This window comes from Pseudochaenichthys georgianus, unplaced genomic scaffold (genome assembly GCF_902827115.2).
Source record: "Pseudochaenichthys georgianus unplaced genomic scaffold, fPseGeo1.2 scaffold_429_arrow_ctg1, whole genome shotgun sequence".
Taxonomy (NCBI): domain Eukaryota; kingdom Metazoa; phylum Chordata; class Actinopteri; order Perciformes; family Channichthyidae; genus Pseudochaenichthys; species Pseudochaenichthys georgianus.
Window position 1 is genome coordinate 6,835 of NW_027262994.1, and position 25,230 is coordinate 32,064.

At 42.3% G+C, this 25,230-nt stretch overlaps 1 protein-coding gene and 1 pseudogene across 9 annotated transcripts in view; both read left to right on the forward strand.

Annotated features, from left to right (window-relative positions):
• LOC117442439 (protein NLRC3-like) overlaps window positions 1–25,230 on the forward strand; it is a 113,649-nt gene that overhangs the window by 6,673 nt on the left and 81,746 nt on the right. The window lies entirely within an intron of this gene.
• Window positions 89–23,695, forward strand: LOC139432853 (NLR family CARD domain-containing protein 3-like; annotated as a pseudogene).

Genomic DNA, 25,230 nt, shown 5'->3' on the forward strand with positions numbered 1-25,230 from the left:
TTTATTAATAATAGTGAGGACCTGGTGAGCTGGTTGTGTTTAGCATTAGCAGATATAACAGAGCTTTGTGTGATTACATGTCGAGTCAATGCAAAGACCCAGATCCGTGCCTGGCAACACCAAGAAAGTGAAGAGGTGAAATTCATGTCACCTGCGTATTCGTGAAGCGTGACACATTTCATCTTTCATTTCATTTCATTTGTATTTGTTCCGTTCATTGTATGCACAACTTAATGTATAACAAATATTTACAAAACATGTCTCTAAAAACACGCCTTTGACCGAAAAGGAGCAGGGAGAAGAAAATAATCTTCTATGACCCTTTCTAAAAACATAAACAGATGGTCTGTCCTTCATATGTTCTTATTCACAGCCACACATCACAGCATCGTAGGATAATAAGAGAAACACAAAAACGTACTAACAAAAATACTTAGTTCCCACTTGACAGTTAACGGAAAGAAACAACAACAACAACAACAACAACAACAACAACAAAAAAACATCACATGAACAAGGAAAAGTGCAGCACCCTCACCTGAGTCCTACTGGAGGAGAAGAGTCTTGAGAGAGACGTTTGTGACGCTCTGCCCTTTGGTGAGAATCAGCTCCACTAATGTAAAGTGTTGATCTCCACAGAGGGAAGAGGAAGAGTGGTGGTCCTGTGGAGGGGCAGCTGTCCAGCTGTGCTCTGTGTCAGGACGTCCTGAAGGATCCAGTCTCTACCAGCTGTGGACACTGGTTCTGCAGACAGTGCATCACCTCATACTGGGAGCAGAGACCTCCATCAGGAGACCCCTCCTGCCCCCAGTGTGGAGAAAGATCCAGAACCAGAGCTGGACTGCAGACAGCCAGTCAGACCAGAACTGTCCGAGGTAAGAGGCCGAACACACGCAGCGTCTTATTCCTCTTCCTGGTTCCTTTGTTTCTGAATAGGTGTACTGTTGTAGAGCAGAGACAGTAAGCTGTTTATACAACATTTAAACTCAGTCTGTTTGTTGTTGTTTTATTGTTATAATTAGATTCTCAGAGCATTGTCCTCATTCTCTCCTGTTTCCTTCTCTTCCAGCAGATAGTGGTCTGCAGAAGGTTCTAGATGAACATAGGCTCAGTCTGAGGAGGAGATGTGAACGTGTGACTGAAGGAACTGATCAAAGTGAAACCCTCCTCAACAGCATCTTCACTGAGCTCTACATCACACACGGCCAGAGTGAAGAGGTTAATACCCAACATGAGGTGAGGCAACTGGAGGCAGCTTCCAAGAAGAAGCCCCTCCATGACACTCCAATCAAGTGCCAGGACATCTTTAAAGCCTTACCGGACCAACAGACTCCCATCAGAGCGGTCCTGACCAACGGAGTCGCTGGAGTTGGAAAAACCTTCTCAGTGCAGAAGTTCACTCTGGACTGGGCCGAGGGTTTGGAAAACCAAGATGTCAGTCTGGTGATCCCGCTCTCCTTCAGGGAGCTGAACCTGATCAAAGGTGAGCAGTACAGTCTTCTCAGGCTGCTCCATGTTTTCCATCCAACCTTACAGAAGGTCACAGCAGAGCAGCTGGCTGTCTGCAAAGTGCTGCTCATCTTTGACGGCCTGGATGAAAGCAGACTTTCTCTGGACTTCAGAAACAATGAGGTTGTGTCTGATGTCTCACAGCAGTCCTCAGTCAACGTGCTGCTGACAAACCTCATCAGGGGGAAGCTGCTTCCCTCGGCTCTCGTCTGGATAACTTCCCGACCTGCAGCATCCAATCAGATCCCTCCTGAGTGTGTGGACAGGGTAACAGAAGTACGAGGCTTCACTGACGCCCAGAAGGAGGAGTACTTCAGGAGGAGATGTAGTGATGAAGACCTGTCCAGCAGAATCATCTCTCACATCAAGAGCTCCAGGAGCCTCCACATCATGTGTCTGATCCCAGTCTTCTGCTGGATCACTGCTGCAGTTCTGGACCACATGTTGACTACAGACCAGAGAGGAGAGCTGCCCCAGACCCTCACTGACATGTACTCACACTTCCTGCTGGTCCAGACCAAGAGGAAGAAGCAGAAGTATGAAGAGGGACATGAGACGAGTCCACAGCAGCTGACGGAGGCTGACAGGGAGGTTCTTCTGAAGCTGGGGAGGCTGGCGTTTGAACATCTGGAGAAAGGAGACATCATGTTCTACCAAGAAGACCTGCAGCGCTGTGGCCTTGATGTCAACGAGGCCTTGGTGCACTCAGGAGTTTGTACACAGATCTTCAAAAGAGAGAGTGTGATCTTCCAGAAAACAGTCTACTGCTTTGTTCATCTGAGCATTCAGGAGTTTCTGGCTGCAGTCTACGTGTTGCACGGTTACACCAACAGAGACACAGCGGTACTGAAGGACTTCCTGCAGGGAGACTATAACAACAGCAGAGATCAGGATTACCCATCCCTGGATGTCTTTCTGAAGGGAGCCATTCAGAAATCCGTCTGGAGTGAAAATGGCCACCTGGACCTGTTTGTCCGCTTTCTCCACGGCCTCTCTCTGGAGTCCAACCAGAGACTGTTAGGAGGCCTGCTGGGTCGCACAGACAACAGTCCAGAAACCATCCAGAGAGCCATCAGCAACCTTAAGGAGATCAGCAGTTATAAAATGTCTCCCGACAGGATGATCAACATCTTACACTGTCTGACAGAGATGAAGGACCTCTCAGTACATCAAGAGATCACAGAGTTCCTGAAGTCAGAGAACAGATCAGAGGAGAGACTCTCTGAGATCCACTGCTCTGCTCTGGCCTACATGCTGCAGATGTCAGAGGAGGTTCTGGATGAGTTGGACCTGGGTCAGTACAAAACATCATTGGATGGACGACATAGACTGCTTCCAGCTGTGAGGAACTGCAGGAAGGCCAAGTAAGTCCAGATGTGATTAACTTTATAAACTAATGTGGATCAGAAGTTTAATTATTCAAATAAACACTATAACATTTCTGTTGTTTAAATACTGAGAGCAAAATAAAACCAACACTGTTCTTCTATTTATTTATAATAATAGTTAAACTGAAGCGTTTCTCTCTTCATATTGAGTGATGGAGGCGACATGTCAAACACATGAAGGACTTGAGAGGTTTCTCAGCATGTGATCACACCACACAGCAGGACTTACAGTTATCACAGAAACATGTTATTGTTACTTTCTTTTCTCTTTGCTTTTTAAGAAAATATTCACAAAACATACATAACAGAATAAACACATCTAAGCACATAGATTAACTACATAACAGATGACAAATATGAAAAGACACAATAACATAATAGTATTAATAATATTACAAATAAAAGAATGGACACATTATTAATACATTATGAATACTCAGGTATACATTACTTATATTCACTATATTGTTCTATACCAGTGTTTCTCAAACTTTTTCATACCAAGGACCACTTAACCAATACAAAAACACTCGCGGACCACGTAACTCCACAAATATCCAAAAACACATCGTTTTTCTATAACAGATTACAAATCGCCTGAAAATGGTACAAACAGGTTGCAACATGTGTGACGAAGGTGTTGCGCTGGGCTATATCATGCAATCAAAAGTGAAACTTAACCTCGCTCCTTTGCGGAGATATTCCCGCGAGAGTGCGGAAAACTTAAATTAACTTATTTATTTAAAATGTGAAATGTTACCAATATACTCACGGACCACTAGGGGGCGCTCACGGACCACACTTTGAGAAGCACTGTTCTATACGGACCCATTCCTCCCACCTTTCCTCAAAGATATGCATTTGGTTTCTAATCTAGTTGATTTCTCCGTTACATAGATTTCATTTACTAAGTTATTCCATTGTGAGTTTACTAAGTTATTATCTTTTAGCCAATTCCTTGTCACTTGTTTGATGATCGCTTTTCTAATGACCAGAAATAGATAGGAATCTTTTTGTATCTCCTCTGGTGTTCCCCCAGTGATAGGGACAATGGGTTTTTGTTGAGAGAAGAAGATATTGGACATTTCTCTTCCAACTGTTTCCCAGAAGTCTCCTAACACATTACAGGCCCAGAATATATGTGTCTGGTTTCTGCTCAGCGCGTTCTCTCCAGCATTTTGAAGTGAGGCTTTCTTTGTATTCACTTTGAATCTGGGGTGTCTTAAAGTATGGAATTAAAAGCTTCATGTGTATTCTTTCCAGTTCAATCAGGAGAGACGTTGATGTATGAAATACATATTTATTACTGGGACACGTCATATGAATGAAATAATGATTGCCAGAATTGAGACAGGAGAATGGAATGGTGTTTGGCAATTAGGCCCCGGTTTGCAGGATTATCATTCAGGAGGGGAAGAACCGCTCCGAAGAAACCCCCAAAGAAGTGAAGTATGACATACTGAGCTGTAATGAGTTTCTTACCTTGTGGGCTGACTGCAGTGATCTATGGATTAAATGAGAGATTAACATGTGGATTAAACAATCGGCCGGAATCACTGCCGGGTTTACTGTACATCATAAGATGCTGACCCGAGAGCCGACGGCCGGAATCAGTGCCGGGCTTACGTACTACCACTAAACATTGCCGACACGATGGTCGATGACCTGCAATGCAGGGTTAAACATACACAGATGAACACTACCACTAAATGCATAAATACCAGGTTAGAGAGATCTTTGGATGGCCGTGTGGCGCTGCTGTCCGGGCGAATGTAGGATGTGAAGGCAGAGGAGGACCACTGTCCGGTTGTTGTAGGGATGAGGAATAATTACCTTGATTGCCGCAGGGTTGCTTCACCTATCCTGAACGAAGCCCTGAAATGCTATTAAGACACCACCACTAGTTATATGCATGTTTACCATAGGTAAACTGGAGAGATTTTGGATTGACGGCACGAGCCGATGTCCGGGCGAAGAGGGAGATGTAGACAATGTAATGCAGCTGTTAGCTTGAGTACAATAATGCATGAATATCATACCCTGGCTTATCGTAAGCCATGTATGTGAGCATGAAACCAAATATAAATGAGTGCAAATGCCTAGCATAAAATGATAGGACTAGCTTAATTAGCAGTTTAATTACGCCACGGTGAGACATAGATGCACTTGATTGGGTGATTAGACTGTCTTCTATCATCTTACATGAACTTCTCTTTCTCCCTGAAAGAAACCCCCCAAAACCAAGGATGGGGCAGCATCCATGAATAAAAAAAAAGAAGACTCATTGAGTGTCTGAGTGAGTAGATACGGCCGCTGCTAATGTGTGGCGTTAATGGGGGTAGGGGGGGATGGTTCGAAAGATGATCTGCCACGTGGTTCCTGGCGCGAGGTAGTGGCAAAGCTGCGGTTGAGCCTGGGGCATACAGACCTCGGATGAGCATCCTTGCAGGAACTTCAGATGTGAAGGAATGTACAATATGGGTAGGAGCACACGTTTTCATTAAAGTTATGACAAATCTTCTCGTCTTGCCTATGCTGCACCTGACGGCTTTGACTATTATTCCCGTAAAACGGCGTGGGAAAGACTCTAGGCCCGGAGAGAGGCACTGAAGGGCAGAAAGGGGAGGTGTGGCCCTGCACCCCGCAGCTGTTGCACGTAGCGACTTGATGGCCGCCGGTAGCCATCACGAGCAGCTCGGTGTCCAGCACGGACCAATCCAGGCGAACGTTGTGATGGGCTAAGTGAAGCGCTGCTTTGCTTGAAAAACTTTGATGGTAAAAGTAGAAAACGGATCTTCCGTATTTAAGGTGAAGATCGCCGATCATGGCCAGATAAGCATCTAATTCGATCCTTCTTTCGGGGTAAACTGAACAGAGAACCTCCCGAAAGATGCCAAAAGCAACCAGAAATTGCCCTATGCTGAGGTCTTTGAGGAGCTGGGGGTCTGAAGACTTGAAGACGGCAGTGATGCTTCCTCCCGTGGCAATGGACTTGTCGCACTCCGGGGAAGGCAAAATAAGGCTGACGAGATTAATGTCTTTCCCTTTGAGAATTTTCGCTCTAAGCCGTGAGGAAATGTTAGCGGGTGGGGAATGTAAATCCTGCCTGGAGGAGCTGGGAGGGCGGAAGCCAGGGAGTGAGAGGGAGCTACCGCTTGTGGATGTAAAAGACCCTGACCCGGCATAAACCCTGGCGGTACCGAAGCAGAAGACCCGGCCCTGTTCGCGGAAGAGGTTGAAGCTCCAGCAGGGCCCTTTTCCATGGACTGGAGGCGAGCGTCGATTAGCAGCAAGGAGCTTGCCAGAGATTGCAGGGTGTTTGCTAAGCTAACGTCCGCGAGGGGCTGGTTTCCGGTGCTCCCGGGCTGGTCGGCGCTGGGGTGAGCCTGGGAAGGGGTGGATTTTTTCGACGAGTGAGCTCGTGGAGGACTCGCCTTCCTTGTCCTTTTTCCCCCGCGACCTCGCCCGCGACCTCGCCCTGATCTCTCGGCAGAGCTGGCTGGAGCTGCTGGCTTGGGCTGGTGTACCGCGCCGGAGACTTGGTCCGAGAGCTACCGAAGCTGGGAGAGAGGGAGATCTGGGGCTTCAGAAATGCCCTGCTGCAGTAGATGGAAGAAGAGGAAGTCTGCCTCTGCCGTACGTGAGCCGCCATGGGAAGCCAGACGGGCGCTCATGCGCCGGTGGCTTGAGGAGTTGGAAGCTACTTCTGGAGGTACGTCGGAGCCAGGATCGAGATCCTTCGAAAAAGGTTCGTTGTCGAAAAAGTCTGAATTAGACATCTTGAGCTTATATATTCCTGAGTGTTTAACGGAAGAGGAGTATTAGTGTACTGCCATTTGCGTATTGTCACATGGAATGACAGCTGACAAGAGGGAAGAGCAGATATAAAGGGATTAGCGGGTGCAACGATAGGCTTGTGAGAATGGAGAGAGGAGTGATTGGTTAGCTGGGGAGTGACGCCCCCGATCACTTAATGAGGGAGGAGAGGGTAAAGAAGTGACGTGTAATATGAATGAAGAGCTTGGGCTTCCTGCTTGAACTTGCGCTAAGCTTCATTAGTTTGAGTTGGTTGTGTTATGAATGTTTCTGCACATTTGTTACCAATCTACTGGTATATTGCAGGATCATTCATTCCCCATTGATCTGTTGCATTAATAATACTGTGTTCACCTTGATTTCTTTATTCTAATATTTGAACCATCTTAGTTAGAAATGTTGTTTCCACTCCAGGGTCATAAACTGTAAGCATGTATTTTATCAATGGCTTGATGTCATGAAAATATCTCTTTTTTTAAATGCCGGAAAGATAACTCGTCACTTGAAGAATCTGAATAAATGGTATTTGAGTAAATCATATTGTAACGAAAGCTGTTCAAAGGATTTCACGTCTTTATCACCGAACATTCGTCCAAATGTCCTCAAGCCCTTAGAAGCCCATAGTTTAAACATGTGATGGTCTTTGTTAAGTTTGTGAGGAGGGAAGTCTTGATCAGTTCGCATTTCTTTCAAGAAGATTAAATCTTCAAATAGTTTTTGATTACGACAGACTTCCCTCCAAACCTTAAGTGTAGCAACAACCCATTTTTTAATGATTACTTTCTAGTAGTTTCTTTATCATTAAACACACGCGTTTGGATCACAATATGTTCGAGTTTAAAATCAGATCTATATTATGTCCCACCAACAACAGAGTAATGTCTTAATGCTGAGTTACTGGGAACATCTGATGGTATCAAGTTGAACATATTGAAACTTTATTGGTTTGTTAATTGTGTTTGTGTGCGCAATAAATGCTCAGATGCTCAGAGAAGCCAAAACATCCTTCATCCATCATTCACATCCAAATGTTAATTAACATTTAAATATGTACATCTCTAATATCGTCAAGTGATTCATTTAATTTATTTTCTTTTGGTAACAGTCAGTGACAGCAGGAGCACAGACATGTGATCAGATCACACTGACAACTCATTACACTCATAATATATTATTATATATTATATTAAATGAACAGCAAAGGTCTATCTGTAGAAAAGGTACCAAAGTTATAGTTATATACAGATTATATATATATATATATTATTATACAGAGTTGATACCTGTTTAGTTGTTTTGGGTGACGTCATGTTTCAGAGGGTGATGTGCGAAGTAAAGCTGCAGGAGGTTATGCAGTTGTGTTGTGTGTCAGTGTGCGTAAATGAAGGTGAGTGTTTGTCCACAGTACTGCCTGTTATATTGTTATACACTTTATAATTAATGTTTAAGATGTAGTTCATGTGGATAAACATTTATGTTGCGTTAAATGTGAGATTCTTAGAGATTATCGATCTTTATTTCTCCGCTAACCGGAAGTATTATGTCTGTACCGTTTCACAATAAGAGCATCGGCTGCGGCTTTCCAAAGACCGGAAGTGGAACATTAGCATTAGCGGTAGCTTAACTTCAAATCTCTGTGTGTCCCTGGTAATGAGTGTTTGACATCATGTGTTAATGTATTTTTTATTATAGGTGAAGGGAGACATGTTGTATTATAGCTTGTCTAGACTATTATATCTATAAGCTTTGGGAATATTATGTATATTATTTATGGATGCAAAAGTTATCTTATATTGATTGTATTTTGTTTATTTCCCCTAGAGGAAAAACCACACACACACACACACACACACACACACACACACACACACACACACACACACACACACACACACACACACACACACACACACACACACACACTGTATCAGGGTCACCGTTTTAGCTGGTAAGATTTATTAAAAACCGGTAAATTCCAAACCTGCCGGTCAAAATGTCTGGTAATAATTAGGGAGGCTCCGATCGATCGGCCGCCGGTCATTATCGGCCGATATTCACTCTTAATAGTTTGATCGGTGCTCTCTATAAAGGCCGATCAGGAGAGCTGGATCTGATCGATATGGACATGAACGGGAGTGAAGTGTAACCGGACGCGAGAGAGAGATCAGATCAGCTGCTGAGTCTGACCGAGACACGCAGCTCTGCATAATCACCTGAAGCCCCGCCCTCTGTTTAGCGAGCTGCAGGAGCTGCATGAGAAACTGACGTGCTGTCAGGAGAGAGAGAGAGGGAGGCAAAAGAGAGGATCCGATTTCTCCCGTGTTATTATTCAAATGTGATGTAAACTTTTGAATAATGTACCAGAGGCGGATTTAGGATTGTAGGAGATCCGGGGCTAGCCCAGGAGTTGTTGGATTTGGGGGGGGGGGGGGTTGCAGGGGTACAGTGCTATTTTTTATAAGTGGGGGGTGGACCGAACATCCATTAGGGGGGTCGTCGCCTCCTCTCGGGGGGTCCGGGGGCATGTTCCCCCGGGAAGATATTTTCTTTAAATATTGAAGTTGAAAGCATCAATCTGGTGCACTTTGAGAGCAACATTAACCCTAAAAGCGGACAAAAGGCACTGGAGAATACTCATTAACACCCTTTAATGAAGCAAACTAATGCCTTAACTCACTCAAATAGTCAATTACTTATTAAGGTGAAACGAATGTGCGTAGAGTTTTAAAGGATGCGGATAGTCTCACCTTGATTCTGGCGCATTGCTTATCGTTTTATAGATCTATTCTCATCCACCATCTTTGTTTGTGACGTAAAGAGTGTAAAAGTCACGTTTCTGAATCGGACACTCTGAGTGGATGCAGTCACAGCCAATCGGATTCAGAGGGTTGCCTGTCAGTTCTGTTGTCATGTGTACTGAAACGAGAGCCGGTATAATTCCACGCGCGAAAACAAAATACAAAATGGAATACGTTATTTTAGTGTCTTAAAAGTAGACTGAGGTATGAAGGGTTAACTTTACATCTTAGGATAATTTTTAGTCATGTTCTGTATACATACTAACATATAAGGGTATACTTTGTGTGGTTAATCCATGTTTATGCTATAACATTAACGTTACATCACTCTTTTTCACTTCTTACTCAGTCAGCCAGAGTGCAGATATCACCATTAGATTAACAAACCTGAAACATCATCCATTTCTTGACTGCTGGTGATGACATTGTTGTCTGCTGCTGCTGCTGCAGCATGTGGCGCCTGCTTCGATGACAATAACTTTCTAATATCCATAACTGTATAGGCTATTAGCTTAAAACTCGTCAGGCACTAGGAAGGATCACTTCTTCTTCAGGGCAGGCTACGCAGTACGCAGGCTAATGTCCCACAGTGGCTGCCTCTCTGGTGGACTCCGGTACTGCACATTACTCCCGAGACGTTTATAAAAAAAAAAAAAAAAAGTATTTGAATTTTTTTTTTTTTAAGTGAAACATCCGGGGCTTTTCAGAAAATATCCGGGGCTTGAGCCCAAGTAGCCACCCCCTAGCGCCGCCACTGTAATGTACGTTATCTACTACAAGTAGTTTGTTTGAATGTAATAATTATGTTGTTTGTTGTTTGTGGAATAATTTATTGAAAAATGAATCTGAATTTTTCGATCTGTTACGATTATAAACTGAAGCAATATAAAAATGAGCCCCGTGAACTGAGTTTTAAACTGAAGCATATCTGCTCATAGTCCGGTAATTACCTGCTAACGGAAACTCTGCTACACAACTCTTATTATTATTATTATTGAAATATGACCGGTAAGTTTCAAATTTGTCCGGTAAAATAAATTCTGCCCGGACATTTGACCGGCGAGAAAAAATCCTAGCGGAAACCCTGATCTGTATGTGTTGCCGACACACCGGGGTGAACCTAGTGATAGACACAACACTAGTGCCAACACTGACGGCCCATCCACACAGCCGCGTAAAAAAATCTTCCAACGCTTCTGCCCATTCACTTTGAATGGGGTGACGTCACGTTGCTTCACTTTTCGCCGAACTGCATTGTGGGAAGCAAAGCGAAGATTTCCAGGATTTTCAGGATTCAAAAGTTGAGCAATGTTCAACTTTTGAAGCTGAGGTGGAAGCGTTAGCCAATCAAATCCCGTTTATGCAAATATGAGAGTACAAGCGCTAGCCAATCAAACGGCGTGCAAGCTGGGAGTGACATACCGCAGTTCATTTTCTATATTCATAAAAATGGAGGAGAAATTTGTTATTGCGCTAGCAAATAACCCGGTTCTTTATGACCAGTCCCTATTAACTTACCGGGATACAAACCGGATGAACTAGGCATGGAGGGAGGTGGCAGAGACAGTGGGTGAAACTGGTAGGTTTTCGTCTGTTTGGGGATTTTATATCCAGTTTACTTCGTTTTAACATTGCTACTGCTTTATATGTCGGGGCCGGGAGATTCATGTGATTGGTTGTTGGTCGGGTTGCTCGCAAAAAATCCCCAAGCTTCAGACACCACCTCCAAGATTTCCAAGATTTTTTTAACGCGGCTGTGTGGACGTACCGTAAAGGCCCGTCCACACAGCGGCGTGCGCTGACGCTTGCCGGCGGGCGTGTCTGAAACTCAACCAACAACCAATCACATGAATCTCCCGCCCCTGACACACAAGCAGCGGTTTGATTGGCTAGAGCTTGTACTGGCATATGATTCGATTGGCTGACGCCTCTGCCGAGGCGTCAAAAGTTGAACATTGCTCAACTTTTGCAGCGAGCCACGCCAGCTACGCTCCACGTCGCTTCCCACGATGCATTTCGGCTAAAAGTGACGTCACCCCATTCAAAGTGAATGGGGAAGCGTCAACGCACGCCGCTGTGTGGACGGGCCGTAACTCTCCACTACACTATCAGAACATGTCAAATCTTGAGGTTAATATAATGTTTCCTCTTTTTAACACATGTTGTAATATATGTTTTATTATAGACTTACTGGCTGTGACCTCTCAGAGACTCACTGGGAAGTCGTGGCCTCAGCTCTGAAGTCTGACCCCTCCCATCTGAGAGATCTGGACCTGGGTGAGATCCCTCTGAAGGATTCAGGAGTGAAGCGTCTGAGTTCTGGACTAAAGAGTCCAAACTGCAGACTGGAGGCTCTCAGGTCAGTTCACTGACTGCAGTTCATATTGATCTGTTTGTGTTTATGATTTTCTGAATTTGAACAAATACAATGTTATTGTTATTTGTTCCGTTTCTGCTAACGACTGAATATCGATCAGAGAAACAGAGAGAAGGTGAATGTGTGAGGGAGAGAGTTTGAGCTTCCACAGACTCACCCTGTGCTCCAGGAGTCAGTGGAGATGCTGTCGGTACTGAGGAGCTGTGAGGGAGATGAAGGAGTTGTTCAACATCTGATCAAAGTTAAAGATCCAGATTATCAGTGGATTGTTTCTGCATCATCTCTGAGATTAAAACCCTGTTTAACTCTGAACAGATTACTACGGCCCGTCCACACTACAGCTTCAAAAAAAGCTTGGAGCTGGGCGTGTCTGAAGCTCGACCAACAACCAATCACATGAATCTCCCGCCCCTGACACACAAGCAGCGGTTTCATTGGCTAGAGCTTGTCCTGGCATATGATTCGATTGGCTGACGCTTCCACCAAAAGCTTCAGAAGCTTCAAAAGTTGAACATTGCTCAACCTTTGCAGCCTGAAACGCCAGGAAAGGTCCGCTCTGCTTCCCACAATGCAGTTCGGCGAAAAGTGACGTCACCCCATTCAAAGTGAATGGGCAGACGCGTTGGAAACCGTTTTTGAAGCTGTCGAAGCTGTAGTGTGGACGGGCCGTTAAACCTGGAGTTATTTCAAACAGGAACATTGTTTTCTAAAGATACATCATGTTTTCTTTCTTCAGACTGAGGTGGTGCAGTTTGTCAGAGATCAGCTGTTCTGCTCTGATCTCAGCTCTGAAGTCCAACATCCATCTGAGACATCTGGACCTGAGTGAGAGCACTCTGCAGGATTCAGGAGTGGAGCTGCTGAGAGATCTTCTGGAGAGTCCAGACTGCAGACTGGAGACTCTCAGGTCAGTTCACTGACTCTCTGTTACTGCTGGAGATCTCACATGTTCACTTTCTAATTGAACCTCATTTATATTCATTAATAACTTACATCCATAAAGTTGTAAATGTCCTTATATTCATATTTCCTTTTAACGTACTGAAGTAAGAACTGCCAGTGGCGTTTTTATATGTACAAAAGTGGTGGGGCACATACTATATATAAGCTATATATAAGCTTCTGCAGTGAGGTTCATGGCTGCTGAGGCTCTGGCACTGACTCTTCAGGTTTACAAATATTATATTTTGACCTAAATCAAAATATTATATTTTTTCAAAAGCTTTTTTTGTCTGATGCTTCGATTAATTTTAAACAGACAGTTCAACAAAAGAATACCCAACAAAGGTAATTTTATCATTTAAATGTTGGATTGTTCTCTCTTAGTAAGATCCCATCTTCAATCGAATTGCGGTCTTACCTTGACTTGAAGATGAAGTCCATTTGCCTATCCTTCTGGACAAAAATCTCAAAGACGCGTCACTGCACCACTCTATACGCTGCTCTCTCTCGTCTCCTCTTCACACACTAGTACTTACAGCCAATCAGCTCTCTGAATTATGAGATTACGTTTGGTGGGGATGCAAGGCACACTGCCCCTATGGTGATTATGTTTTTGCCGCACACATTGAAAAATACTCTGAGCATGCGCAGTGTAGTTTTTACAGGACCCATTCACTTAGACAGTGTGAGAAAGCGGCTAGATCGGGGCTTGACCCACATCGCTCAAAACGGCTCAATAGACACACTGTAGACACTAATTAGAAGAACACAGACTAAAACAGCAATGTACTGAAGAATCAGATGATTAAACATCATCTTAAAATATATTTGAAGATGTATTTTTTTTGCATTTTTTTGTAATTCTTTTTTCTGCTGAGTGGGGCTGTGGCCCTAATGACCAGTCGCCTTTGAGAACTGCAGACATACATGTTGACTGTTTCTGAAAGGTGACCTATCATGCAAAATGGCCATACTTTATATAGGTATGGCCCTACAATATATTATTCAAATATAGCATGATAGGTCTCCTTTAAAGTGCATCTAGTAGTGACCGCACGTTTGCACGTCCTCCTTTAAAGCAGATGTGTCTCTGGAGTAAAGAAGTGGAATTCTTTGCCGAATGATTCAAAGGGCTTTAAGAACATTTTTATGTTTAAGAAAATGTATAAAGAAAGCGTAATTAGACAGTGTGAAGGTGACTTGTGATTGTGTTCTGGTTTCATGTTTCAGTATTTGTGAGCAACTGTGACTGAAAGAATGTTACCTTTATTTTATTTTTTTATGGTTATTTCATTTATTTATTTTTTAAATGTCAATAATGGAGCCCAAGTAATATCTGTTACGAGCCAGCGGATCTTTGCTGACAAGAGTTGTGATTTCCTGACCAGTCTTGATGCGCATTGGTTTTTCTCTCCACAATTTCTCACACAAAATGTTCCTTGGAAGAGCTGTGTCCTTTTGTAAGGCATGCTTCCAGTCTTTGAAGCCTTTTACGGTGAACGATGCGTCATGATGATGAGCCTTAAACTTTCTGCATGGGAAATACGCAGCCTCGCCTTTCACGGAGTATTCAAGCCAGGGTCGGTGTTGGGACCATGAGCTGGAAAAACTACGTTTGTTTCCCGGAGAAGAGCCGAGAGGGGGAACTATCCAGGACTTCCTGTTTTGGTTTATCCACGCCAAGGTCCTCTGGAAGTAGAAAACTAACATCTCCAAGATCACGCAGACTTTGATTCAGAGTTTCATAGCATAATGAAAACATGATGTTACACTAATCTTTCAACATAGTTTAATACAAAAATACATATTAGGACAAAGCCCAACAAATAACAACACTGAACATAATATTACAACAATTCAATGTTTTCAATCAGCCCTGATTTCTCATTGGCCCAAATCCTGGATGGGGGGGGGGGCGGCATACGTTAATAACTAACATCCATAGAGTTGTACATGTCCTTATATTCATGTTTCATTTTTAAGAGTAAGAAGTAAGAACTGCAGACATACATGTTGACTGTTTCTCGGCCGGAGCATTTACAAGGTATCTCACATAACTCTCATAATGGAAAGACCCTGTCAACACTGAGGACACAAAGGCAGGAACACCTCTATATGTCAAAAGGGGGAAGCTGATAACCGCGCTTTCTCTAATTAGTACCAGACATTTAAGAACAAAGAAGGGTCTGTTAATGCCAACGTGCATGGTCCACACTTGTCCACAAGTGTGAGAAGTAGTAAATATAGATAAACATTATCAAATAAGAATCACACAATGATATTATTAAAGTAAGTGAGTATAATATGTTTCTATTACATACATGATAAAGTTCACTTTCTGAAGTAGACAGATTTTTCTGTTCAGATTCATTTAAATGTTGAGAAACATCTGATTGGATTATAAACAGATGTTTATCCTCATCATGTTTTCTTTATTCAGTCTGAGGTTCTGCAGGTTGTCAGAGATCAGCTGTTCTGCTCTGGTCTCAGCTCTGAAGTCCAACATCCATCTGAGAGATCTGGACCTGAGTTGGAACGCTGTGCAGGATTCAGGAGTGGAGTTTCTTCTGGAGAGTCCAGACTGCAGACTGGAGACTCTCAGGTCAGTTCACTGACTCTCTGTTTCATTTTTAAGAGTAAGAAGTAAGAACTGCAGAGATACATGCTGACTGTTTCTTAAAGTAACTGTATTAGATGTTAGTTGTTAAAAGTAAATCTATGTATTTAATATTTAGTAAACGATAACGTCTGAATAAAGGTCACCTGAAGTCATTTTAGTTTTACATGAGTAGGATAACTGATGTCCCTTCCATCACATTAGTATGCATACAAAGTGACAGGTGGGTCCGCCCCCAATTCTGCTAATGAGCTAAGTCCCGCCTCCCTTTGTTCGAGGTGTTATCACATGTAAGTGTGATATCACACGAAGGTGTTAGCTCCTTTGATGTGAGGGGTGAGGTGTAATCACACGTAGGTGTGAAATGCCCCCCTGTAGTAGCGCCTTTGTTGTCTAATCTAATTAGCCGTTGATGTCTGTCCTTTGATGTGAGGGTTGAGGTGTTATAACATGCCGGTATGATATTGCTTCGGTATGTTATAAGCCTTTGGGCTATGTGTTGATTAAGGCAGTCTCTTTGAAGTTGTGTGTGAGCCTGTCTCCCACCGTCCCCCTCACACCCCCTGCCTCACACCGCTTCCTCTCACCCCTTCCTGTCACAACCCCCTTCCTTTGGCTGTGAGGCCAGAAGATAGTGGGGGTGGAGTTAGGTAAAAAAGAAATACGCTCAAACTAAATAAAAAGCCATTCATTTTCACTCACTAAGACACCTAAAAAACTTTTATTGCCCTCTCTAAAATAGATTAGTTTTTTAATATGATTTTTGTTAACTAAAGATGTTCTTTTTTAAGTTGTATGGCTTGTGAAATAATGTGTAATTACTTTATTAACTATAAGGAAGTCTCTTTTATGAAGAGGGGTAATAATAATTTAAAAGATCTTAATGACCCCCTGATCTTGTATTCTTAATGTTTAATTACTTCACACAAATTTAAAAGCCCCTATGAAGTTGTTGTTAACTAAACTAAACGGATGCCGAGTCAGTCACCCCGGCCAGAGGCAACACGATTGTCTGAATGACATGCCCGATCTTTTCTTCAGAAACAATTACAACGCGTTAATGAAAAGACTTTGGCTCGCCGACTTCATTACTGTGATTGACCAGAGTCTTATTGATAAAGACATTTACACGGATAAATGGAGGATCCAAGGCGTTTCGGAGACTTTTCTGCACAATCTCAAAAATTGCAGACGCGTGTCTAAAAGTATCTTGGCAAGAGAAAAAAGCCAAAATCTGCCTAGGCCATTAAAAGAAACCAAATTCCTTACAAAGTACTTCATATTCTACCATTTGTTAAGTGTTGCATACATCAAAGTGTGTCTAAAAGTATCTTAGTAACACAAGAAAAGAGAAAAAAGCCAAAATCTGCCTAGTGTCAGTAAATAAGTGTTAAAATCACAAACTTGCCTTTTAGAGTCACAGTCTTTTTACCTAACTCCACCCCCACTATCTTAATGCCTTAATCAACACATAGCTTAACATCAAAGGCTTATAACATACCGAAGCGATATCACACCGGCATGTTATAACACCTCAACCCTCACATCAAAGGACAGACATCAGAGGCTAATTAGATTAGACAACAATAGCTGTACTACATGGGGACATATCGCACCTACACGCTAAAACACATTACCCCTCACATGGGGGGTGTGGCAGGAAAGGACCGGAGGGGACGAGGGTGCGAGGGGACGGGGTGTGAGACAGTCTCACACACAACACTAAGAGACTGCCTTAATCAACACATAGATTAACAGCACCGGCATGTTATAACACCTCAACCCTCACATCAAAGGACAGACATCAAAGGCTAATTAGATTAGACAACAAAGGCGCTACTAGAGGGGGGCATTTCATACCTACGTGTGATTACACCTCACCCCTCACATCAAAGGATTTCACACCTTCGTGTGATATCACAGCTACATGTGATCACACCTCGAACAAAGGTATGCTCATTAGCATAATTGGGGGGCGGGCACACCTGTCACTTGTTATGTATACTAATGTGATGGAAGGGACATCAGTTATACTACTTACATTACATGATAAAGTTTACTTTCTGAAGTAGACAGATTTGTCTGTTCCCATTCATTTAAATGTTGAGTAACATCTGATTGGATGATAAACAGATTTGTATCCTCATCATGTTTTCTTTCTTCAGACTGAAGGACTGCAGCTTGTCAGAGATCAGCTGTTCTGCTCTGATCTCAGCTCTGAAGTCCAACCCCTCCCATCTGAGAGATCTGGACCTGAGTCTCAACGCTCTGCAGGATTCAGATGTGGAGCTGCTGAGAGATCTTATTGAGAGTCCAGACTGCAAACTGGAGACCCTCAGGTCAGTTCCTGGACTCGGACTCGAGTGCCGATTTTCCGGACTCGTGACTCGACTCGGACTTGGACTCATGAATTCTCGCGCACGATGACTTGGACTCGGACTCGTGAATTATCGCATACGCTGACTTGGACTCGGACTAGTGAAGTTTTCCCCCCATGATGACTCGGACTCGACTTGTACATTGACGCTCTGACATGGACTCGAGCTAATTTTCTCTGGAGTCTGATGTCCTCTATCCTGGCGTGTGCACCTGCGAGGCGAGTTCACGTGTCTTGAGACACAGATGTCTCGAGACACACAGCATCGTGCTGTATGCTTTCACACATTCTGCTTCCACATTGGAAAAGAGCAGCGCAAAATGCTCGTTATGTGGAAACAATATTGAAGAGAAGGCTCCGTAACCAGGGTTGGGAGGGTTACTTTGTAAATGTAATCAGTTACTGATTACGGATTACATGGCTCTGAAAGTAATCCGAATACAGTTACAGTTACGTGTCTTAAAAAAAACGTAATCAGATTACTTTTAGATTACTTTTGGATTACTTTCTTTTTCCATCACAGATGGTATGTTTTGGTGAACAGGAGACACAAAAAGCAAAAGGAAACTGAACGTGTTTTTACTGTTTTAATGGCTTATCAAGAGCACAACTGAAACATCACATCTGAAACGATGTAACAACATAATACACTTGTTGGGGATGCAGCTTGGGATGTGAGGAGTGAGGGACACGGCTTAGAACGGGCGTGTCGCCTTTTGTCCTGCCAGTGTTGGCAGGACATGAATTAAAATGTCGAACTCGGACTTCATTTTAAGGACATTTCGGCCAGGGGTGTAGAGCTATAGTTTAAGCACCGGATTGGCAAAACAGGAGAGTGTGTGCACCAGTCTGCCTTGATCTATGAATTCATGTCCGTGACACTCATAGTATTTGCTGACCACAGCTGTTTTTTAGAAGGAACACCTCCTTCACTTCATGAAATCTCTGCAGCGCCAGGAGGCAGCGGGAGGGTTAACTTAGCCTCTGAGAAGACGAGCGAGCCGCGCAGTGCCTTTCACGCACCGCCTTTCACGCACCGCCTTCCACGCACCGCCTTCACTGTGTATACCTTCAGAAATAATCATTAGTAAGGCTAAAGAGCGACCGCAGGCTGATGTGTTTTAACCACACACACCTATATATACAAACACGCGATTTAAACGCAGATTTGTGTTCCTCCATGTTTCGTTGTTATTGTTTCACTGAGCCAGCGGACCCGCGATTTGTTTTCAAACGCTTCTTTGGTCCATCTGCGGTGGTTTTGTGGGCTGCGATGATTCGGCTGTAACTACTTGAATATTAAATGTTGAGAGGAAATCTTTCCACCAATAATTCCAATAAGTAATCCAAAATGTATTCACTTGAGGTTTACGAAAGTAACTGTAATCAGATTACTCGTTTTTCAAATGTAACGCGAGCTGAATACAGTTACTTGATTTTTGTATTCTGATTACGTAACGCCGTTACATGTATTCCGTTACAACCCAACCCTGTCCGTAACACATTACTCTAAGGATCGAGTTCAGACATGGCTGTCTTGAACACTATCATCAGAGTAATGTGATCTAATCAATAAATAAAGATTCAGCCAATAACACAAAAGCACATGGCTACTTAACATGCAGAATGATGTCATTTTGCATGCTAAGTAGCCATGTGCTTTCTGGCTCAGTAAACTGATTTAACCGGTAAAAGTTCCTTCAAAATAAGAGTCCCGATCTTATTACTATCAAAATAATAGTGCAAAACGAAAACTTTACCATAGGAAAATATAATCACTTCTCTAAAAGGTAACTCATTTTAAATATAGTTTATTTATATATTATAATAATAATAATATTAATATTAGTAATACGCTTTATATTTGTATAGAACCTATTACAAGAATTGTAGCCAAACTCGCTTCACAGCAGTTCAATAGACAGGATGAAAGCAATGTAGAGGAGCAGCTGCATTTCAACACATATATCCACGAAGATTAATACATGAAGACTTGTGACTCGGACTCGACTTGGACTCTTCTTAGGTGACACGGACTTGGACTCGGACTCGAACACAGGTAATGATGACTCGGACTCGACTCGGACACTCCTTGGGTGACTCGGACTTGGACTCGGACTCGACTACGACTCTCCCTTGGTGACACAGACTTGGACTCGGACTTGAACACAGGTAATGATGACTCGGACTCGACTCGGACACTCCTTGGGTGACTCGGACTTGGACTCGGACTCGACTACGACTCTCCCTTGGTGACTCGGACTTGGACTCGAAGAGTGGTGACTCGAGAGTGACTTGGAGACTTGACTACAACACTGTCACTTTGTAATTGAACCTCATTTATATTCATTAATAACTAACATCCATAAAGTTGTAAATGTCCTTATATTCATATTTCATGTTTACGTACTGAAGTAAGAACTGCAGACATACATGTTGACTGTTTCTTAAAGGAACTGTAATAGATGTTAGTAGTTCAAAGTAAATCTATGTATTTAATATTTAGTAAACAATAATGTCTGAATAAAGGTAATCTGAAGTCATTTTAGTTTTACATGATAAAGTTCACTTTCTGAAGTAGACACATTGTTCTGTTCAGATTCATTTAAATGTTGAGAAACATCTGATTGGATTATAAACATATTTTTATCCTCATCATGTTTGCTTTATTCAGTCTGAGTGGCTGCAGGTTGTCAGAGATCAGCTGTTCTGCTCTGGCCTCAGCTCTGAAGTCCAACCTCCATCTGAGAGATCTGGACCTGAGTCGGAACAATGCTCTGCAGGATTCAGATGTGGAGCTGCTGAGAGATCTTCTGGAGAGTCCAGACTGCAGACTGGAGACCCTCAGGTCAGTACGGGGTCTCTGCTGGTTCAGCAGTATTGTATGAAACACAGGGAGGTGTTTCTCTCACTGGGAAACAGATCAGTGATGTTACCCACTGACTGCAGGCACTCTCATTCTTCCATCAACTAGAGAAGGCCAGCTGGAAATGCAAAGCCACGTTTAGTCAGTCATCAACTTTCCACCAGACATATGGGGTTTGACAGAAGAGTGGAAAAGGTAGTCTGTGTTTGATGGGATGTTTTTAGTTCCTTGACTAATGGCTGTTACTTCCTGTCATGCAGCTGAGAGCTGTGGCAGTCAGTCGTAGTGTTTCAGAGAAGATATGATGGGATGTAAAGCATGAGATCAGGACTCTGAAGCTGACTCAAAGAACAAACACTTATTTTAAACTGGATCCATAACTGTTGGATTGTGTTCATCCCTACAGGATCAGAAGAGATGAGACGATCAGAGCCAAGATCCAGAAGACCTGTGAGTACTGAATATCCTCCATTCATCCAGACATGAAACTCTTTGATGGAGCGCGTCCTCAGAGGAAAACAACACTCTGGTTTCTCTTCATCATTTTGGCTGTTTCTCTTTGTTTCATCGTCATCATTATTACAACAACTGTCTATCAACACAGTGAGGCGTTCACTGACACTCTGTAAAATGTAAATAAACTCTGAAGAATAAAACACATGAAAACATCAACATTATAACCAGTCTGTTACAGTATTACCATCAAAATATACTTCAGTAGAAGTAGAAGTACTCAGATATTTTACTTGAGTAAAAGTAGAAGTACTCAGGTCTTGTTCTTGAGTAAAAGCAGAAGTACTCAGATCTTGAACTTGAGTAGAAGTAGAAGTACCAGAGTGTAGGAATACTCTGTTACAGTAAAAGTCCTGCATTCAAAGTGTTCCTCAAGTGAAAGTAGAAAAGTATTCTCATCAAAATATAGTGAAAGTAGCAACAGTAAAAGTAGTCGTAGTGCAGATTGGTCCATTTCAGAATAATATATATGATATGTTTTATAATGATTGATCATGAAAGTGTTCTCAAAGCTGGTAAAGGTGCAGCTAGTTTGAATGACTTTGTATACTGCAGGGTAGCTGGCAAGGACGTGCACAGAACAATCTTCAGCAAGAATTGAAACTGAGCGATCTCATTCCTCTGCATGTTTTTAAAGCTAGGCTAAATGAAATGCTTGCTGATACAATGGGCACTTGTAAATGTCTATAACTATGTATCCTGTAAATATAATGTATGATGTCCTTTATTGTTTTATGTTTCATGTGGAACCTATATGCTGCAGGTCTCCCTTGAAAAAGAGATCTATGATCTCAATGGGACCAATCTGGTTAAATAAAGGTTTGAAATGAAAAATGAAAACAGACATTTGGAGGGGCTATTGCTCTAAACTGGAAAAAGGGCCTCCCCCCCGAAATAAAACACAAGACCTTTTGAAAATTATAACATAAACTCATAAAATAAAAACACAACACTGTCATTGCAAGTGACACTCAGTTGACTTTTATGTCCAACTGCTAAATTCGTTATTCAGGCACATTTTTTTTGCGGTCCACATCTCAATAAAATATCTAATGTTAGTAACTATTAAAGAAACAATGGGGACAATTCTGTTTTAATGTAGTTTTACCGTTGTTACTGCTATGCGGACATAGGCTACTGATAACATTCTATAATTACCTTAAACAAACTCACTAATTAATTAAACCAGTTCAATACGCATTATTGTTATCATTCTTTATGAGCGTAGTAACGGTAAGGTATCTAATTACTTATTCTAATTACTGAAGCTGTTTCTCCATGTTCAGGAACTCCCATCCCCCGAGTCCTGCGGCAGGAAGCGCTCCTTCTCTCCAAGAACTCCTGGACCCTGCAAGCTGGTCCAGAACCAGAGTCCCAGTGAGGAGTCCAGCGAGTCGACCTCTCAGAGTTCAACTAAACTACAACATTATTAAAGACCATGTTTAAAGTTAAAAAAGGAGGCTTTCAGACTGAATCCAGAAGTTTCTCAAGCTGCAGTCAAAGCAGATCATTTGTGAAATATATAAAACAATTATAAAACTGTAATAAGAATTACTCTGAATACTTTCTTTGGACATTTTATTTACATTTCTTTTAATCAAATGTTTCTGACTTTCTATCTGAGTGCTTTTCTCATGAATTAACGACTTCAATCTTCTTTCTTTTCTTGTGTATTTCATAAACAGGATATTGTTGTTTGTACTTATATCCTGATTGATGAGTCAGCAGTAACGCAGCCAGGCGGTAACGGTCAGCTGGCATGTGTATCCGTTCATTGGCTCATATGTGTAGCATGTTTAAGGAAGTGTTTTGAAAATGGCTGACAGGTGGATATGTCAGATCTCTGTGTGTTACTCAGAGAACCGTGTGCAGGGTTTTAGAAAGTGCAGAGTTGAATTGCAGATTGTGTGCAGACCTGAAAATGTGTTTAGAGTTCTGTTTGATTGAATCCAGCCAGTTCTGCCGCAGCAAAGCATAAGGGCTCAGAGCTCGGACCTATTGTGTTCACATTATATACGCTTCCTTTAGGCAATAAGGAATCACTCGGTACATTTTCATTGTTATGCGGATGATACTCAATTATACACAATATAGACAAATGTATTGGACCACCTGCATCTTAGAGAGATACCGCAGGTCCTTCCTTCCTGCAGCGGTCAGACTATATAACCACCACGACCCCTAGTAGACCCCCCACACAACAACACAGATTATAACACCCCTTGTTGTTAAATACCAACTATGTGCTATATATATATATATGCTGTTAAAATTCTGCAATATATACCTGGCTGCTAAATCCTCAGAACTGTTACAGGATGTGTATTTTTTTAAATGTATAACTTTTTTTTAATTATAATTTCTTGTTTTAATCTTTAATACTTTGTTGTCTGCATGCTTTAAGTAACATGAAGCTGAAGCTGTCTCTGGCTCTTTCTGCTGTAACAATGTGCATTTCTCCTCTGGGACTAATAAAGGGATTCTGATTCTGATCACACCTGCAGGAGCTTTCAGGACACCCATTCCAAACTCTCAGGCTTTCACTTGATCCCCCTTTGCAGCTACAGATGTAGCGCTTCATTTCAGACGCCTACCCATGCGGGTCCGTGATCGGCACGGGGTGGGCCCCTTCTGAAAAGGAAAACCCCCCCGCAGGACTTGAAACGCCCCCTTGATAAATACATTTAATTATAATGAAACCAGCTGCAATGGATCATGGATCCACCAGGGGGAGCCGTGAAAAGCTGCCACACTGGAACTCATGTGAAATAAACAGCTGATCTACAGGTATCTGATATAGCGGATATTTGTTAAGATCCATATGTCACGGATAGGATCATATTCTGTGCTAAGTAAGAGACATGTAATCATTTACTAAACATCACCATGTTTTTATTTAACAAAATAATGTTTAATTCACGTTGGCGTAAGTACAAAACCATCGCTATGTTTTTAGATCAGGAAATGCATCCAGGCTCAAACAAACGATTTTCAATCATCATCCTCACGATAATTTAATGTATCATATGTTCGCGAGTTGAAATGAATGCACTAAATTTAATCCACGTGAGTTTACAACAACAAAGATAATCGCTTTGTTTTTATATCACATCCGACCGGAGGAAAATGCAGCACGGGTCTCACTACCGATCATCCTAATCCCACGGGCAAACAATAATATGTACAGTGTTAATAGTTTACTGTATTATTAGTGTCTAATATTACTGGGGTTTTCGGAATGGTACTGGATTTTGATTTATTGTATCGGCTTCATATCTCAATATATTCCCGAAGTCTGAAATGCAAAAATGTCCCACATTAGGGCAATTCACCCTACATTTAATCATTCAAACAAAATCATATTTCGTTTCTTTTTAACGAAATAAATGTGGTTTAATCCACATAATTGACTGTGTTAATTGTTTACTGTAGTATTGTGCACATTACTTTTCGCTGCTTGTTGCACCTGGTTAGAAGCTAAACTGCATGTCGTTGTCTCAGTACCTGCAATATGTGCAATAACAATAAAGTTGAATCTAATATTGAGCAGGAACAAATGTATTTAGGCTACTTAGTACATATCTGACATAAACGATTAAACACATTTGTGCGTTCTTTAAACCGAGTCAAGCCGAGTCCGGAGGCGGCGGCACATTAAAGTGTGCACCTGATTGTTTAACTTGAAGGTGCCTGATGACATTTAATCATTCAAACAAAATCATATTTCGTTTATTTTTAACAAAATAAATGTGGTTTAATCCACATAATTTAGGCCTACTGTGTTAATTATTTACTGTAGTATTGTTTAACTTGAAGGTGCCTGATGCAGAGTCCTGCACGGGTATGATTTGCAAGACCCGCTCCCGCCCGCACCCGCGACGTGCAATACCGAACCCGCCCCGCTACCCGCACATATATCCAATTAGTTCCCCAACCCGACCCGACCAGTCGGCATAAGATCCGCAACCCGACCCGAACCCGCATAGCCTAGCCTATATATGAGTAGTGAAAACGTGCAATTATTAAC